The sequence below is a fragment of the Rhinolophus ferrumequinum genome, chromosome 21 (genome assembly GCF_004115265.2).
Source record: "Rhinolophus ferrumequinum isolate MPI-CBG mRhiFer1 chromosome 21, mRhiFer1_v1.p, whole genome shotgun sequence".
Taxonomy (NCBI): Eukaryota; Metazoa; Chordata; class Mammalia; order Chiroptera; family Rhinolophidae; genus Rhinolophus; species Rhinolophus ferrumequinum.
The window spans coordinates 18,228,461-18,248,736 of record NC_046304.1 but is presented as its reverse complement, the minus strand read 5'-3'; the positions used below and the strand labels follow the sequence as shown (position 1 = coordinate 18,248,736).

The 20,276-nt window shown below is 38.0% G+C and overlaps 1 protein-coding gene across 1 annotated transcript in view; it reads left to right on the top strand.

Annotated features, from left to right (window-relative positions):
• The first annotated feature begins 8,400 nt into the window (after positions 1 to 8,400).
• TAOK1 (TAO kinase 1) overlaps positions 8,401 to 20,276 on the top strand; it is a 145,541-nt gene continuing 133,665 nt past the window's right edge. The window contains exon 1 of the mRNA XM_033089191.1: positions 8,401 to 8,547. The gene's annotated coding sequence lies outside the window, so the exon portion shown is untranslated. The remainder of the gene's footprint in view (positions 8,548 to 20,276) is intronic.

The following is a 20,276-nucleotide window of genomic DNA, read 5'->3' as shown; positions in this document are numbered from 1 at the left end:
AAAATGCCTCACCCCTTGGTGAAGCGACAAACCCATAGCTGGGCATATGACACAGGGCCCAAGCTGGGCCACTCAGAGCTGTTCCTTGGATTTTATATGTTGTTATGTGAGAGTGAGAAGCTTTCTTCTGCCTTTGGGGTCACTAAATTGGGATGAGGTAAATCTGAACTTCTGTGGCCTTTCCTGCCACTCCACTTTGCCCCCTGCCCCAGTCTAGCCTCCCTCTGCTGCATGAGATAAACTACTAAGATGGAAATTCTCTTCAGCATGTTCTATGTGAAGTCTGCTTAAACATCTCATGGAAACATGTCTGTGGTCCATAATCTTTAAATTCTGATCTGCTCACACTCACAAAATCACGAATGCCTTCAATTTCTACATTTAGAATATTGTAACAGTTCTGTGTTGAGAATATTTATGAAGAGGAGAAATAAAGGATGAGTTTCATCATAACCATTTATATGGTGCAATTTGATAACTAGATTAGACCTTTGTCCCCTGCTCAGAGGTTTTAGATAGCAGGTGGGAGAGAGCTGGTTACATAGGAAAGGTCACATAGCAGGCAAGCTCAAGGGGTTGTATAAACCTGAACTTTGGGACGAGGGCTCCTGTCACTAATGATCATAATATAACATATCAGTAAAGGAAGTATCCAGTTAAAAGCAATATTAGAAATATCCCTGATTCATTTTCTATGTGTAGATAGTATCAATGGCAGCAGTCAGTGTTGGGGTATTTTAAACTAGGTGGCAGCAGTGGGAAGCACCTGAACCCCCCCAATTGCACCTCCCAACGCAAACACAGACAAACTTATAACAAAATCCAATCTATAGAGAAAAAATATCCAAGCGACTAAGAGCTGGGTGTTGTGTGGAGAGACAGAAAAAGGAGAGACAGAAAGAGACAGGCTCCTAAAAAATTCTTTTAAATCCTAAGGCACTGGACTTTTTAGTTACATGGTCTACTAAATGTCCATTTTTTCTATGCTTTAAGCTAATTTGAATTGTGACTTTGACCCAAAAGACTTCTTACTAGTAAAGTATTGCTACTTAGTAAAGAGAAGGCTAAAGAGGAAGCCCAAATAAAATATCAACTTATTTTGTTTTGATTGCCAGCTGTTTCTGTTTCACATCCTACCTGACACAACTCTAGTAGGAATTTGTGTTGCTTTTTAAAAAAAAAAAAAAAATCCAGGCAGATGTCAGCCAAAGAGAAGGGCATGACAAATCACCAATTGGTCTCAAAGATACATTCCAAAAACTTCTCAGTCCACAAACATGCTGCCCAACCCTTCCCACATTCACAGATGTCCCAGACAATCATGATACATGATCATGGGGTGCCTGCCAGAGGGTAGTGTTAGAAAAGTGGCATAAATATTTACCTCCTTACACATACAAAATAAGAGCTAACACTTTAAAACATTTTCCATGGGCTAGGCACTTCACATGTTATCTTATTAATCTTCACACAACCATCTGAGGAAGGTAATGTTAACCCCATTTCACAGATAAGGAAAGGAACACAGCCTGGTAATGAAACTGACATAAAGTAACATCGTCCCTGACACTAGTAAGTGACGGAGGTGGGACTCCACAGTAACTGTTTTCCTACAGTGCGGTACCACCTTCACATCCACTACTTAACATCTTCGGGGCTGTTTTTCAGACTCTGGTGCGGCTGCCTTAACTTATTCATGGCTTACTGCAGATACTTATCCGATAGATACCTGACACTGAAGATTTCTAGGTCAGGACTTTCTTGAACTGAATTGTATTCTACCTTCCTTAGGGTACCTTGGCCCAATATTTATTCCTGTGGGTGAAAAGGGAAGAAGAATCCGCTGCTTCCACATGCAGGCATTTTTTAAAAGATTGGCATTTAAAAAATGGATCCAATTATGTGGGAATGCAGAGCTCTAGAAGCAACTCTGTATGTGATGAGTTTTATTTTCCAGCCTGTGAAACCATGCTTTATATACGTATCGGGCAGCCATTTGTAGACAGGCCTGAGTGATGTATGACAGCCAGAGTGTACTCTGCTTTCATTAGTTGGTCCTGGGACCTAAAGACAAAAATCTATGGATGCACTGATAACAGCAGCCCAGGATACACACAATGGGCATCCAGTAACGTATTTATTTATTTATTTGATGATTATCAGTTCCATGGAATGTCTCACCCCTGGTTTCTAACCTGGAAATTCTAACATGTGTCCTTCTTACCATTACCTCTCACACACTCAGCTTTTTTGGTTTTGCATTCTGTGAGGAAATAGAGGTTTTCATAAGTAATCACAATGTAACTGCAAAAAATACATACACTAGCTAATGCTGGGTGGAGATACCACCATGACCAATGAAGATTTTACTAAGAGTCTGCTAGAATACCCAAAGAAGAGTTTTCTTTCTGTTTCTAAATATGCACGCATGCGCGTGCGCGCACACACACACGTTGGAATTGAAATTATCTGTACATATTATTTGCATTATTCCTGTAATTAAAGATTTTTGAACTAAAAAGACTCTAGAGATAATTTTAGTCAATTGTAGTTAGATAGGAAACTGAGGCCCAGAAAAGTAAAATTAAGGTCTGGTTCAGTGCATCGTTTGCTCATATGTTGTTCTGCATAGTTATTTAAGTGTTTTGTGCATGAATATCTTACCTTTCTAACAGGATTTTGAGTTTCTAGTATGGGGAGGAGTGTAAGGAAGAGGACCGAGAGGTAGTGGAAAAACTGGGCTTAAACTACAGATTCAACCTGTACTCTAATAGCTCTCTACTTACTAGTTGTGTGATGTTGCACAGCTACACAACTTTTCTGAGCTTTCCTCCTCTGGAATGGGAATCATCAACATTATCCTTCTTTCAGGGTTGTTGGGGAAATAAAATGGATAATGAATATAAAGTACTTGCTTCATAAAGTTCTTGGCACAGAGAAACTCTGAAAACGTTATTTGCGTTTGCCTCTTCTGTATTTTACTTAAGCGTCACACACAGTAGGAATTCAACAAGTATTTGTTATGTGGAATTGGACATGACTTGATCTTTTACTGAGTGACAATGCTTAAAAGACAGTCTCATTGGATAGAAACCATATCAGTCAGAGTACCTCCCCACACATCGACAAACTATCTTTTCACACAGAGATACATGTGTGACAACAAATACAATGTCATTACACATGGTCAGGCATGTCTTACACATACTAGAAATGTGTATATGGCCTCAAGCTGTCCTCGGTTAGTAGTGCCAGAAGTACTATATGGTGGAGAGAGAGTGTGCTTTGGATTCATTCGCAACTGGGTTCAAATTCTAGTTCATCCCTTACTTATTAGATGGTGATCTTGGGCAAATGACATAATCTCTCTGAACCCTGGTTTCCTTACGTACAAAATGGAGGTACTACTAATCGTACTTACCTCACAAGTTTGTTGTGACAATGTATGAGAAGAGCTTGTTCTTGGTTTTGTCTCTGTTTGGGTAACTTTTCTATCGAGGTCAAAACATGGTTGGTACACATTCTTCTCCCCACAGCTTTTTGACCCCAATATACAGGCTTAAGGAATGTATAATTGAGATATGAGAAGATCTGTTAAGGAGGTAACACTCAAGTGGAATCTTGAAGGATTATTAGCCAACTAGAGAAGGCATTTCAGGCAGAGGAACGCAGCGCTGCATCCTAGAGACAGCATATTAGCAGTTAGAAGAACAGTGAATTATACTTCAGGATGGTGGGAACATCCTAAATAAGGCTAGAAAGGTATGCAGGGGATTTGTTTGGATTTTATTGGAGGACTTTGGGGAGCCATGGAAGAGTTTTACGCAGAGAAATGACACACTCAGCTTTTAGAAATTGCATTTTAAGAAGATTAAAACCATTCACCTCAGTATAGAGAATGGGGCACGCTGGGGGGGCAAGGAGAGTAGCTAAAAGGCAATTACAGTACCCCGGGTGAGAAACTGAGGTGTGAACCACCACACGAGAGGCAGTGGGGATGAAGAGTGGGACAAATCAGAGATGTTCAGGAGTTCAAGCCACAGAAAGTGCAATAGCTGCAAATGTTCTAAGCATTGACATTATTTTCCTATCGTTAATGAGTGTAATTTTCTTTCTTTTTTGATAGAATTTTAAAAATTAAATAACAGATCTGTTTTGTAGTATCTACTAATGATGATTTCCTGTTGAATACATTTGATGTTGAGATAAGCCCGACTGAGTGTGTGTGTGTGTGTGTGTGTGTGTGTGTGTGAAATTTGAAGAATTTGAGGAGGGAGGCCTATTGGCATCAGGTCATAGGCACAGATCTGGAATAATAATAATAAAAAAGACAGCTACGGACTGTTAAGATGCCCTATGTACTAGGGAAACAGGGTAGGGGGTGGGGCAGATGCTATAATTTATGGTAGAGATGGAGGTAAGTGTGAGAATGAGGTAGTGGCAGATACAAAATATTATAAAAACATCATCTATACAACATCAAACCTTTAGATTTTATTTAACTATCAGTTTATAAGAAATATGGGCATTGAAGCAAATGTGAAATGACATTGTGAAGATGCAATCCAGGATGTGGAAAATTCTACAGGATATATAATCTGATTTCTTCAACAAATAAACTGTATACAAAAAAGAAAGAAGGAAGAAAAGAAAGGAAGGAAAAAAGAAGGGGAACTGTTATACATGAAAAGAGACTTAAGAGGTGTATTTATTAATCAAATCCAAAGTGTAGAACTTGTTCAGATCCTGATTCAGATAAATGGACTGTAAAAAGACATTTTGGAAACTATTGGGGAAAAAATGAACGTGGGTTGGGTATTAAATGACATTAAAGATTTATTGTAAACGTGTGATCACATTGTGGTTATGTTACAAGTCTTTGTTAGAGATACATACGAAGTATTTACAGGTGAATGTTATAATGGTTTACTAGAGATTGACTTAAAAATACATCAGGAGGGGGTGCTGTGCTGAGTGGAGTATGTCAGACAGAGAAAGATGCAATGTGATTTCGCTTATATGTGAATCTAAAGAACAAAATAAACAAGCAAACAAAATGGAACACTTGTAGATACAGAGAACATTTTGATGGTTGCCAGATTGCGGGGGTGGGGGTTGGATGGTAGGGTGGGGGTGAGTGAAAAAGGGAGGTGCAAATTGGTTGTTACACAGTAGTCATGGGGACGTAGGGTATACCATAAGGAATATAGTAAATAATATTGTAGTAACTATGTATGGTGTCAGATGGGTACTAGATTTTTTGGGGTGATAGATGGAAGGGGGTTTGGGGATAGGGTGAAAATGGTAAAGGGATTAAGAAGTACAAATTGGTAGTTACAAAGTAGTCATGGGGATGTAAAGCATACAGAATATAGCCAATAATATGGTAATAACTATGCATAGTGCCAGGTGGGTACTAGACTAATCAGTGGGATCACTTTTTAAATTATATAAATGTCTAACTACTGTACTATATACTGGCAATTAATATAAAATAATATTGAATGTCAAAATAAATAAGTAAATAAAGTGTAAAAAAAGAAATAAGACATTAAAAATATTTATAAGAACAAAAAATATACATCAGGAGGGAAAAAAGGTTGTAAGAGACTAGGTGAAACAAGAATGATAAAGTGTTTACAATAGTTGAAGCTGGGTGATGGACACATGGATATTTATTATTCTACCTTACTCCTTTTGTGTATGAGGTCTGACAATTAAGTTCGCGAACTCATCCTAGAAAAAGTGCTATATACCTCATTGCTGAATATCACTACGGTCACCTTCGAAGTACGCCCCTTGGGAAGCTATGCACTGACACAACGCCTAGTCCACCCTTCAAAGCAATTTTAGAACTTTTGTTCTGGAATGGCCATCAGAGCTGTCATCATATTACCCTTGATGTCCTGAATGTCATCAAAATGTCTTCCTTTCAATATTTCCTTTATCTCTGGGTAAAGAAAGAAGTCTTTGGGGGCCAATCAGGTGCGTACAGAGGGTGTTCCAATACAGTTATTTGTTTACTGGCTAAAAACTCCCTCACCGACAGTGCCAGTTGAGCTACTGTATCGTAGTGATGCAAGAGCCACAAATTACTGGCGAAAAGTTCAGGTAGTTTTCATCTAACTTTCTCATGCAGCCTTTTCAGTACTTCCAAATAGTAAACTTGGTTAACTGTTTGTCCAGTTGGTACAAATTCATAATGAGTAATCCCTCTGATATAAAAAATGGTTAGGTGTACATACAGGGGTTAATGGTCAATAAATAGATAATTTTCTTTAATGCCTAGAAAAAAATGGTTAGCAACATCATTGCAACAAGTTTGCGAACTTAATTGTCACACTCAGTATGTGTGAAATTTTCCATAAATAATAAGAATGAATACTATGGGAAAGCCTGAATCTCTTTCCATTCCCAAATGTCTGAAATAACTAAAAGAGAACATTCTTGCCGTAACACTTTCAGAAGGATAAGTTTTGGAGGAGCATTATTTAAGGTGTGGGTGGAAGAAGAGGGACCAAGGGGACAGGGAGGTAGAAGGAAAACTGATTTTGAGTGGTGTTGAAGAAGCCACGGCGGAACAGTTTCAAGATGGAAGGAGAACCAACTGTGTCAAATATTGCAGATGTCAAGAAGGAAAGGATTAAAATGACTCCACTAGACATAGCAACTAGGAGGTCACTCTTGACCTTAGCAAGATCAGTTTCGGTGGAGGTGGGAAGATACACAACTTTTTTAAGAAGCTTGGCTGTGAAGGGGCGATATGGAGGTTGTGATCTGTCTCTCCTGCCCCTGAAGAAGAAACTAAGGCATGTTTATTTATTTATTTATTTATTTTTTTATGCTAAGAAGTAATTGCCATTTGAGAGTCGTTGATCATATAGGTGAAGAGGAATGACTGATCATATAGGTGAAAAGAGGAATTGACTCACAGAGCAAGGACCCTTACTGTGAGAGGGAATACTTAGAACAAATTATATGTATATCCCACTAACGCAGATAGCTTGTTTTTCTGATCAGAGCCAGTTTACTTTCCCAGTTTACTATATCTTCCAATAACTGTTTTGGAGTACATTTTTACTTATACGTCTCACATAACAGATCTATTTATCTCAGTTGTTTTATTGGTTGAAAAAACTAGACTTCTTATGACTGCATTTTGGGCACACTTTTTAGTTCTTGAATCAAATTGCTCCCTTTGTAGTAAAAATAAAGTTTTCATCACACACAAGATAATGAGAAGCTCTACCTTTTCCCTACATTAGGACTCTTAGAACTTTTTATTGCTCGTTTCAAAAACTTCTTGTCACTCAACTTACAAAAACAATTCACACAAACTTTTCAATAATTTGTCTCTGTTTTACCATCACCTACACATAGGGTGGTTTAGGTCTGTATTTCTAACTTATTACCGTTCCGAAAATTATTATAAACTATTAGAATCTCAAAAACTCAATTACATACTGATTACGCCGACCAGTTTACTTCTGAATTCCACCGAGGGGTTGAACTAAAGTGTGTTAAGAACTGGATATTCTACATGTCAGGGCAAACTTCTCAAACGCAGGGTTAGTGGGGGGCGGATGTTTGGGAATGGGAAGAGGGAAGGGAAGGAAGAGAGCAGATAAGCTCTTCTTTCTCAGATTTCATGGTGAAATGAATGCACCTGACGCCCGCGTGGCATAAGAACCCTGCCAGCTGAGTGAAGCCAGGCTGGACAGAGGCTGGGGCTCGAAGCCACTCGGAGACTCCGCCCAGGGAAAGTATTCGCGCGCTCCCGTGAGGGCGTGCACGCGTACGCAGTCGTGTCTTGCGCAGGGTCGGGCCTGTCAGGCAGGAAATCTCGCGAGATCGGAGACTGGGATGACTGTCGGGAGGAGGGGAGTGTCGGGGAAGGGGGGGAACCTGGGCAGCGGTTGGGCTCTGTGGCTTCAGGGCTCGGAGACAGAGAGGGAGGGTGGCAAAGAGAGTGAGTCGGTGCCGCCGCCTGCCTGAGGAGAGAGGAGGGGTCCCGCTTGCCTGCGCCGTTCGCGGGCCGAGAGCGCGAGGCACCCACGAACCTCTGAGGCCTCCCGGCCCCTGGGGACCCCGCCCCGCCGCCGGCCGGTCGGCCCGCGGCCTCTCTTCCCTTTGTGAGCGCCCCCTTCCCAGGGGTGGTGGTGGTGGCGGAGGGCTGTGCGTGGGCCCGCCCGCCGAGGGCCCGCGGCGGGGGACCGACAGGGCCTCGGCTGTGTGAAGACCGGAGGCGGCCGAGGCCCGGGCCGGTTCCCCCGAAGCGGCGGCGGCTCCCGGCACTTCCCCGCGCCATCTTAGCTGAGCCCAAGCGCTGAGGGCGCCTCCTCGACCCCGGTCGTCCCCTCGCCCCCCCCCCGCCCCTTGTCGCAGAGCTTGGGCTGGGCGGCTCGCTGGGGCTCCGCCGGGGGGGGGGCGGCGGTGTGTCGCCAGGCCCCCTCCTCCTCCTCACTCCTCGCCCTCCAGCGTAGCTGCCACCCGAGCGCTGTAGGGGGCTGCGCCTGCCTACTCCGCCCCAGACCTGTCGGCGAAAGGGTAAGGGCACCTCTGCTTTGGGAAAAGGAGACTTGGAGGGGGCGGGGAAATTCGACCCACTCTGGTCTCTCGCTGGAAGGAGGGATGTGGGGGTGGGGTGGGGGAGGGAGACAAGGAGGGTCTGTGATTCTGTGGGTGGGGTGAAGAAGCTGGTGAGCTGGACGCCCTACTGTTTGAGGGACAAGAGCAATTACATTCCTCTTTCCTGAGGGTCACCGGAAGGAGTGGTGGAAGGGGATGTCTCGAGGAAGGTGTGGCCCTCAGAGGGAGACGGGGTTGATGTGCACCCCGATTTAAAAGGCGCGAGGTCCCCTTCCCTTCGGGTCCCTCTGCTCCTCCCTCCTTCTGTGTAGTGTCTATGTATTCTTGAGAAGAGAGACCGCTCTGGGTAGCCTTCTGGGTGGATTCCACCCCACCCCCCTCAGGAAATCTATACCCCTCTTCTGTAGGGGTGATGGAAGCGTTTCTCTCCCCCACCCTTCCCCCTTCCCCATCCTTTAGTCTACTGCAATGCTGCAGAAGTCCAAGGCAGTTTCTTCATACACAGGCCCGTGTGTACAGTGAAGGGAGGGGGAGCCGGAGAGGGAAGTAATGGCGCTTCCCTTGGAAAGGTTACTCTTTTTCCTTTGGTTTTAAATCGATAACAGTACCAGTTTAATACTCTTCCCCTGAGAGCTGTCACTGGGAAGTATATCTGTTCCTGTTATTGTTGGGGGATATGGCCTCTCGAGAGGGACCCTGCCATGTTAGAACAGTTTTTTAATGTCTCTCTTGCTCTCTTTTAAACATTGGGTTGACATTTTTTTGTGTGTAAGCATATTGAGTTTTCATTAGGATTCGAATAAACTAATTTTGTACTCCCTACAAAATTATTTCCCTCATTTCCCTCTTGTTTTTCCTTCCTATGACTTGTAGTTATTGAATTATTAAAAATTATTGCCTACAGACGGGCCGTCTGATGGACTTTCCTTCTCCCTCAGCTGTGAATTTTTAGGGTTAATACTGTTTTGTATAACATCGAAATTGGAATTTTAAAAAAAGTGGTTAAATTAGGTTACGAATCTTTCTGTAGCAAGTGCTTTATTTCCTGAGGAAATGAAAAAATAATAAACACTACTTTGCCTAATTATGCTGTGATTGGCTCTATATTCTGCCGTCAATAAGTCGTTTTGCTACTTCTTTTGCTTCATGTCATATTTGTTTAGGACAAATCCTCTTATCTGATTTACAGTAGTACTTGTTGGTTTTGTCCTTAGTAGAGTAGGAAAAAAATAAAAAATTTGACCTTCTGGAATTGTGTTGTCAAGTTTTTTTTGTGACCAAAGAGTAGTCTTGAAGTCTACTGTTGATACTTTTTTCTTTAAATATTTAAATTTACTGAAGAAGTGATTTCAAAATGTTCCATATATGAATATTCATAGAATTAAATAATTTTTTTCACAAAGCGATGGAGATGACTAAAATATATACAGATATGAGTTGTCTTGATATTTTACTACCAAGCTGTATTTGGTGTTTAAGCTTCCCTTAGTGGATGACTTATTTTTAAATACTTTCAAATGCCATTTACATTTAATGTTGGCCATAAGAGCTAGTCTTTTTTTTTTTTTTTTTTTTCATTTTGAAACCTGTTTTAAGACAGATTTAAAGATGTTAGGAGTGTTAGGCACTATTTTAGTATCTGTCATCTTCATGATTTTGATATCGGGAGACACATTAATGGTATGTTAAATTAGTTTTATTATTTTTACTCAGAAAATGGAATTCTCCTTGTTTTCTTTATTCTTTTGATTTTTATCTGAATTTATTTTAACTTTAACAGCATTTCTCATTTAGATCTTTATTTCATGGCACAATGCTGCATGTTGTGGTGTGTAGAGCCTCCCCCATATGGCAAATTATTCCGTAATGTCTAATTCTCTGTTATGGTGTGTTGATAATTCATAAATACTAGCATGTATAAACCCAAGCATACTGCTCAGTAAAGCATTACTTTTTATTTTGGAAAGATACAGGAAGAGAGGATTTATCAATAAAGGCTACAAAACTTAAGGATGTACATAAGGATATCGATAAATCACCTGCTGTATTTCAGCATGGGTAGAACTAAGGTATTCTTTAGGACAACTTAAAAGAAACCCTGTTTTCCATAGCTCGTAGGAATTCTGCTAAAAATAGTAAAAGTATGTTTGTGATCAATTAGATAAATTTATTAAGGAAAAACTGCCTAAGGGTTTTTTCAGCTGACCTCTGATGCCACTGTCAGAAAGAGAATACTGAGGAGCTCTTAGTCTGGGTTTCTTGATTTCAGATTAGTATGGTACTTCTTATGTTTCTAAATAGTTCATCCACAAAATGACAGTGTACATCACTTCCTGTTCTTTCACAACTGGCCCTTTCTCTGGATTCCCTTTTAATGACTTAATTTTTGGCATTCTGATATCTGATTTGTTAATTTGGTTATAATTCTCGTGTTTTATAGATAGAAGAATTTCTAAGAATCAACTGGGGTTAAAAAGGCTTTGAATAGTCTAAGATTATCTTGACAGTAACTAACTTCCTTCCAAACTAAAGGATAGTTTCTTAAACAAATTTAAAGTCTGAGAGCTTTTAAAGAAATACAGCAGTGTACAGGACCAAAGTATGAGTGAACTGAATAGAAAATAATTATTGTATTTTCTGCAGTATAGATTTTGGAAGAACTGTGGACATGGCAATTAATTGAATGTGTGGTAATATAAAACAAGCTTTCTGTACATCAAGACATGTATGTGATATTTGGTCCCATGTTATGTTGCCATTCTACTAATAAGAAAGAAACTGATTAGTTACAGGATACTAGAAAGACTGGATGCGCTTAACTAACCATAAAGAATATAATTTAAGAATGTACTGGTATTTGGTAGATACAAATACTTAGTAAATCCCAAAGTTATCTAGGGGCCAACTATTGGCGTTGAAATTAGAGTTGAGATTAACCTGTTATTCTACTTACTTGGAAATAATTTTTTTTCCTCACTTGACTGATTTGTATATTAAAATAAGTTAATTTTCCCACTGTATCTCTTTTTGGTTATCAGTAGTCTCTATTACTTATAATAATTGCACTCACTCTAACTTAACCTTTTTTGAAATTAGGAGCTTTTATGTATGTATTTGTAAAGGGCTGCTGTTCATTCAGTTCAGGATCATATATGAATGAATCTCTTCTAAAAAGTGTTATTTCTGTAGTCAAGTCTTACATAAAATTGAAATTGTTTCATTAATCAGAGTGCCAAGGTATGTTCATCTACCTTTAGGTTTCTGTACTTGTTCATGGCTGGATTATTTTTTTATATTCGTCAAGATTTCGAAATCTAAAATTATGTGAAAAACATACAAATCTGTATTATTTCATTCCATTATGTTTCATTGTTGGATTAAAGTATTTTAGTTTTTAGTGATAAAAAATTAATGTTTAATTTTATTAAAGATGTCTCATTCCTTCTAAAAAACGAACATGAATTACAAAGTTGTGTGGATGTACTAGAAACAATTATTTTCAATTGGGATGTCTCTGTCAACATTTGGTAACAATTATTTCAATATCAGTCTTTTCCATTTGTGCTAGAAACAGACTTTTTGTTCTGAAATAGTCTAAGGCTGCATCTTCTTACCTAGTGTTAAAATAAGTGGCCCGTAAAACGTGGAAAGGTTTTTCAAAAAATAAGTACCTGGCATGTAAATAAGGTAAATAAAAGTATATGTTGTTACTAAGTACTTTGCATAATAGACATATAGCCTGTTAAAAGTGCCGGTGTCAGTGATATTGTTATGTATAGATAATTACATTAAATTGGACTTTCACTTACCTTTAAAGCTGAGAAGAGACTGGCTAATTTTTTCTTTTGATAAAATTATTCAATATGATTGTGTTAATACAGATTTAGAAGTCGATGAATCGCTTCATTCAGAAAGACACACAAAGTTTAGTTTCTGAAAAAAGCTTAACAAATAATGGAATGGAACAAAATATTCTGATTTGCAGCCACCAATAATAATAAAATTGGCACTTAATATATCTTAATTTCACCATTTATTAGTTGTGTAACTTCTTTATGTAACTTGTTAAGTCTGACTTACCCTATCTATAAAATGAAGCTAGTATCCACTTTACAAGGCTGTCAGGTTTAAATGGGATAACTCTTAGTAAATAAAGTATTGCCTGTTTCATAGTAAGCATTCAATAAGTTTGTGGCTATCACACACTAGCTGCTTATTAAATGTTTACAAATGAGTACAGGGGGTTTAATATTTAAAAATTGCATTCTGTAATTTTGATTTGAAGTTGGAATTATACATTTGGAGCTCCACATATAATTTTGAAAGAAATGGTTAGAATTGCTAACTAGGAGTAAGTAGCTTACAAACTTTTTGTATCTATAATGGAATACTATGTAGCTCTACAAGAGGTTTTCTTTTTCCTTTGCTGGATATAAATAAAGCCTAGCCTAAAGAACAAAATTTCCTTTCCCTTTGGTACTTAATTTGTTTATTTAAGAATCATTTAGTATCTCTGTCTTACCTCCTGGAGCTCTTTTCACAATCCCTGGTTTTGAAGGTATCTAAAGTACTGACGCTTTTCCTAAGCTTTTTTTTTTTTTTTTAAAGGTCTCCTTTGTAGGTGTGTCCTTACTTTGAAAGTGCTTTATTTTCCACAATGTATTAATTCAGCAAACATTAAGTGATGATTATGTGCCAGTAAGACAAGGTCCTTGCCCTGTAGGAATGCTATCTTCTCAATTTTACCCCCTCCTGAACAGTTTTCTCAAACTAGATGTTCATAGGAAAGCAAGGACCTTCTTAATGGTTGTTAAGTTCCTCTAAGCCAATGGTTTTCAAACTTTAGGTTGTGACCCATTAGTGACTTGTGAATTCAATTTGGTGGGTCACAAGAACAATTTATTTTAAATGAAAAATAATGGGAAATATCAGACTGTGGTGTGTGAGGATAAACACTGTGTGGAAAACTTTTTGTGTATTTTTATGTGTTCTGGGTACCCAGTTAAATTTTTTTTTGAAATTTCTTTTTCAACTCATTCTTTTTACTCCTAATCTCATGTCTTTTAAGTATGAATATGTTTGTTTTTTCCTTTCTCTTTCAACAACTGTTTTCAGTCTCCATAGATTCTAGTTGCTAGTCTTTTTAGTGGTTACGTTGTACATATTTACCTTTCCTAGGTCTCAAAGCTTCTAGGGAACTGAGGACTCTGTCTAAAAGATCCTGGACAGGGTACCTCAATTTTGGCTATGATGGTAACTTCTGAGGTTTTTATATTGGGGAACATGTGTTATCACATATCTACTGTCACATCCTATGTGTGTGAGTGCAGTTTTTTAGGGAATGGCAGAATTTATTTTTAAAAAAGAAAACTATTTGGAGCATATTTTTTTCTTTTCTTTTTCTTTTTTTTTTTTTTAAGATTTTATTGGGGAAGGGGAACAGGACTCCACTGGGGAACAGTATGCACTTCCAGGCCTTTTCTCCAAGTCAAGCCGCCGTCCCTTCAATCCTAGTTGTGGAGGGCGCAGCTCAGCTCCAGGTACAGTTGCCATCTCTAGTTGCAGGGGGCACAGCCCACCTCGAACCGGCAACCTTGTGGTTGAGAGGATGCGCTCCAACCAACTGAGCCATCCGGGAGCTCAGCGGCAGCTCAGCTCAAGGTGCCGTGCTCAATCTTAGTTGCAGGGGGTGAAGCCCACCATCCATTGCGGGACTCGAGAAGCTGAACCGGCAGCCTTGTGGTTGAGAGTCCACTGACCCATGTGGGAACCGAACCAGCAGCCCCCGGAGCTAGGAGCACGGAGGTCCAACCGCCTGAGCCACCGGGCCGGCCCGAGGGAGCATATTTTTAAAATACCGTATTTTTATTCAGTAGATTTAATTTAAAAATATTAATTGTAATATATGTTTTAATAAAATATTATGTGCCTAATTAAATCTATTAAGTATATTAAGTATATTAAGTATACAGTTGACCCTTGAACAACATGAATTGGGGTGCCGACCTCCTGCGCAGTGGAAAATCCACATATAACTTTTTTAAACTTTAGTGTTTATTTCGAGTGTGTTTTTCCAGGACACATCAGCTCCAAGTAAAGTAGTTGTTTCAACCTAGATGTGGAGGGCACAGCTCACAGTGGCCCATGTGGGGATCGAACCAGCAACCTTGTTAGGAGCACTGCACTCTACCAACTGAGCTAACTGGCCGCCCCTCCACATACAACTTTTTTTTTTTTTTTTTTTAACTATTATTCATTTTAAGTGTGTTTTTCCAGGACCCATCAGCTCCAAGTCAAGTAGTTGTTTCAATCTAGTTGTGGATGGTGCAGCTCACACTGGCCCATGAGGGGATCGAACTGGCAACCCTGGTGTTAAAAGAGCATCGCAATCTAACCAACTGAGCTAACCGGCCGCCCCCATGTATAACTTTTGATTTCCCCAAAATTTAAGTTGTCCCTCTGGATTGGTTCCAGGACCCCCAGAGGAAACCAAAACCCTTGAATGCTCAAGTCCCCTATATTAAATGGTGTAGATCAATGCATGTAGTCGGCCCTCTGCATCCATGGACTCCCAACCACAGATCAAAAACAGTGCAGGTATTTATAGAAAAAAGTTCATGTATAAATGGATCCGCATAGTCAAAACCTGTGTTGTTCAAGGGTCAACTCTATTTTTAAAATTTCAGTGTACTTCAATGCATTACATCTAATCATATCCTTATGTTTTAGTTGATGTTTTTGATCTACCGAGTGGTAGTAGTTATGAGTCTCTAGCTTGTATTTTTGATTGATTTCTTCCAGTTTATTCCCACTGAGACTGAGAAAGAGGTTTCAGAAAAAGTTGATGAACAGCATTACTAAACAAGGTCAAGGTTTTTCCTTTTTTGCACTGGGGAATTTAGTGTCATTCAGAATTGGAAATGCTTTGTCCTTTGCCAAAAGCATCCATATCCTTGACTGTAAAGACTGAAATTACTAATTAACCTATATTGTACTTGATAAGGAAACTTTACTTTTCATTGTGGCACAGAAACTCTATGGTATGTGTCACAGTATTTAATATGTAGTGTTTAAGTAATCTCATGCTGTGCGAATGGTTGATGATGATTTTGATGTTTTACCGGGACTATCACATACAGGAATACAATATTTCAGTTGATTTGTTTCAAGGGTTTTGGGCCTCAGAGGGGTAATATAATGTGCCCACTTTCAGATTCTTTACTTTGACATATAGTTTTTAGTGGTGATATTTTTTCCATTATCTAGGAAAGTGCAAACACTTTGAAAATAAAGAAATGAAAAGGTCTTTTTATCTTCAGTTTAGGTACTGACGATATTTTTGTGTATTATTTATGAATGTTCAATTCTATAAGTAATGTTATAAAAATTTAATCAAGAGTAAAGGATTTTAAGAAGGAAAAGATGGGAAAATTTTCTCTTTAAGAAAGAAATGTCCTATAATAGAAGAAATTGATTGTTAGTAGAAGAAAGTACAGAATATGGTTATTATTTCTTTGTTTATGTGACACTTTGATTGAACTGATTGTGTGTATATATATATATATATATATAATATATATATATATATTACGTTGGCGCCAAAGTAATGGCGGCTTTTGCATTTTTAACCTTTTAAATGGTAATTACTGTTGCACCAACCTAAAACATATTAATGTAGAGTAAACTGGTTGGAGAGAACTACTGTGTTCAAGAATAGCATGGTTTTAGACAAAAATTGAAATATTGATACATGAATTTTGTTCTTGTAATATATATTAGATAATTTGATAAATTAGAAGGATGAGTTTCACAAGAGAGTTTACTTTTGTAGTAAAAGATGTTATGCCAAAACCTTAAATAATGGATTGTTACCAAATGAATTTTTTTCTTTTTCTGGTTGAATACATATGAAGTAGATGCTGTTTATTATTTCACAATCAAATAAGTGATAAGAGTGGTGGGTTTTTTGTTTCTGTTTTGTTTTTTCACTTAGTAGTTAGTATTAGAATTGAATTGGATTTTGTGCCTGTGAGGAGGGCCAAATGTGATTTTTGAAGAAAAAAAAATTTTAATCAACAAGAATGAACTTGTGTTGGAAATTGTGTGTTTTGAGAACTTTAAATAAGAGTCAAATAAAGAACTTTTATTTTTATTTATCAGATTTGGAATGTAGGTATTTTCATAATGAATCATTTTTTTAAAACTTTAGCTTAAGTTAGAGAATTAGCCTCCCAATATTTTATACTCTATGCACTCTAAATGACTAAATTTAACAAGGCATCTGGTTAATTTAAGAGGCTTGTAAATAGATTTTCATTCAACCTTCCAGGTGTTGGCATGGAATATATTAGGGTAGGAATGGTAAAATGTAAGCAAACATCTAAAATGTTTTATGACTATCTTTGAGGTCGTAAATCCAGTTATTAACAACAAAATGATTCTATTGTTGAGAGATGAAATGTTTATTAAATAATGCAAAAACTGCCATTGTTTATGACCATTGATATGTTGAGGTTTACCACCATTCTGTTTTTTAACATACAAAGTTAGGTGACATGGTATCCCACATTTTAGTATGCATTGTTTTACTTTATCTTATTCAGATAGCATTGTAATATGAGATTACAATGTTTTTTGAAACTTTTTAAAATTATTTTGAAGCATAGTTTTTGAGCTATTTGGTTTACTCATGCTTAACTTAATACAGAAATCGATTTCAATTTAACACTTAAGGTATTCACATAGGTTATAATTTATGATTTGGCAAAACAACAACAGATAATCCAATTAAAAATGGACAGAGTACTTGAATAGACATTTTCCAAAGAAGATATACGAATGGCTAACAGGTATATTAAAAGATGCTCAACATCACTAGTCATTAGGGAAATACAAATTAAAACCACAATGAAATATCACCTCTTGCCTGTTAGACTGGCCACCATTAAAAAAACAAGAGATAACAAATGCTAGCATGGATGGTGGAGAAAAAGGAACCCCTGTGCATCGTTGGTGGGGTTGTAAATTGGCTCAGCCACTGTGGAAGACAGTGTGGAGGTTCCTTAAAAGATCAAAAATAGAACTGCCATATTATCCAGCAATTCCACTTCTGGAAGTTTATACAAAGGAAAGGAAAACACTAACTCGAAAAGATGCCTGCATCCCCATGTTCGTTGCAGCATTATTTATAGTAGGCAAGACATGGAAACAACCTACGTATCCATTGACGCAAGAATGGATAAAGAAGTTGTGGTGTATATTTATACACATATATGTTGGAATATTATTCAGCCATAAAAAATGAAGTCCTACCATGTGTGACAACATGGATGAACCTTGAAAGCATTATACTAAGTAAGATAAGTCAGAGAAAGACAAATACTGCATGGTCTCACTTATATGTGAAATCTAATACAAACAAACAAATCCCCACCAAGCTCATAGAAAAAGAGATCAGAATTGTGGTTACCAGAGGTGGGAGGCATGGGAGGGAGGAGGAGGAGTTGGAGGAAGGTGGTTAAAAGGTGCAAGCTTACATTTTTAAGATAAATACTAGAAACATAATGTACAACATGATGACTATAGTTAACACTTCTGTATGATGCATAGGAAAGTTGATAAGAAAGTAGATCCTAAGAGTTCTCATCACAAGGAGAATTTTTTTTCCTTTTTATTGTATTTATATGACATGATGAATTTTAACTAAACCTGGGGTAATTATCTCACAATATATATAAATCAAAACATGCTGTACATCTTAAACTTACACAGTGATGTATGTCAAGTTATTTCTCAAAACTGGAAAAAATATTCTTTGTATCAAGAAAAATTTATGGTTTGTTGGTATGAAACTATGAAAACACCAAATCAAGGCAGTAATTGATGGAATTTGAATTTAAAGACTACCAGTTTAGCCAGTAAGCTGTGTAGCTTTGGTATCAAAATAAGATTCAGTAATAACACATGTATTTATTCTATAACTTTTGAGTGCTGTGTTAAGCACTGTGCTTACCAAAATAGGTTCAGTAATGACACATCTATTTATTATACATTTTTTAGTGTTCTTTGCTAGGTACTCTGCCAGGATGCAGACATGAGTAAGACTTGAGCACATCCATTTTCCAGTGTCGTAGGGATACAGACTTGCCAACAAATACACACAATAATGCGGTGCAAGTTTTCTCAATCATGACAGTATTGACATTTTAGGTAGGATAACTCATTGTTATGGGGATCTATGCTGTGTATTATAGGATGTTTTTCAGCATCCCTGGCCTTTTCTCACTAGATGCCAGTTGTACTCCTTCCCCTAGTTGTGATGATCAAAAGTGTCTCCAGACATTGCCAAATGTCCCCTTGGGAATAAAATCACCTCTGATTGAGATTCGCTGGTGTAATGAATGCTAAGGTTACAATAAGTAGAATGTACAAAGAGCTGTTATAGCACAAGTGAAGTAGAGTTAAGGGATGTTTTGGTGAATGACCCCTGAGGGAGTGAGATTTGTGAGTCTTGAGGAAAAAGTATTGAAAAGAGTATTACATACCGAGAGCATGAAAGATCAATATCTAAGAGGGTGATGACTAATAATTTGTGGCTCTAGGCTATTTATGTGGTTTGGGATGGATGTTTGGTAACATGAAGCTGAAAAGATGCTTTGGGGCCATATATTTTTCTTTTTAACTATTGAGGCATAATTAATGCAGCAAAGTGCATGAATATTAAGTGTAAGCATATGTACTAGGTGTTGAATTTCTGCAGATGTATACACTCATGTAACCACCATGCAGAATAAGATATGGAACATTTCTAGCATATCTTACAGTTATTTCTTGAAGGGCTATTTTTGCTGTGCTCCTACGTGATGTGAAGTTCGTATAAAAGCAGGAGTGCGATAGGATAAGATTTGTGTTTTAAAAAGATTACTCTGGAGGTATTGTGGAGAATAGATGGGCAGATATTATGTTTAGGGAGATTGGTTAAGAGGTTATTACAGAAGTCTAAATAAGTAGGAGAGATGACATGATGGATTTAAGAACGATTAAGGCAGAAAAATTGATGGAATTGGGGACTTCCTAGAGGTAAGGGAAAGGATACACATATGTTGTGTATGACTATTTTGCAAGGAAACAAAGGGGAAGGTAATGATTTTGGCTTTGGTTGTGTATTAGGAGACCTCAGGTTATGTTGGAGTTAACAATTCAAAAATTTTAGTGGCTTTTAATAGGACAAATTTTTTGCTTGACATGCTATATGTATAGTGTGGGTTGGTGGGGGATTCTGGTTGTTCTTGATAGGGGTCTCAGACTGATGGAGGCTCCATCTCAACACATGGTTCTGTGATCTCCGTGGGAATGGGAAAGAGACTTGCTATGCTAATAAAATTCACTGGTTCTTAAAGTGTCTACCTAGAAGAGAGGGTCGTGTCTTTTTGGCTTATTGTTCACTGGCCAAAGCAAGTTATCTGACCTTAAGAGATTTCACAGAGGATAAGAAAGTGCAGTCCTACTCTTTGTCCTGAAAAGAACTGAAATATTTCAACCGTGGTAAATATTTGTCATATGTTGAGTTAATAGCTTATTTAGTCTTTTAAAAAGTGAATTATGTTGAAATTTACGGTACGAATCTTAGTAGTAGTGGAAGCTCACATACTTTATTTTAATTTTTACAACATTTCTGCAAGATAGAT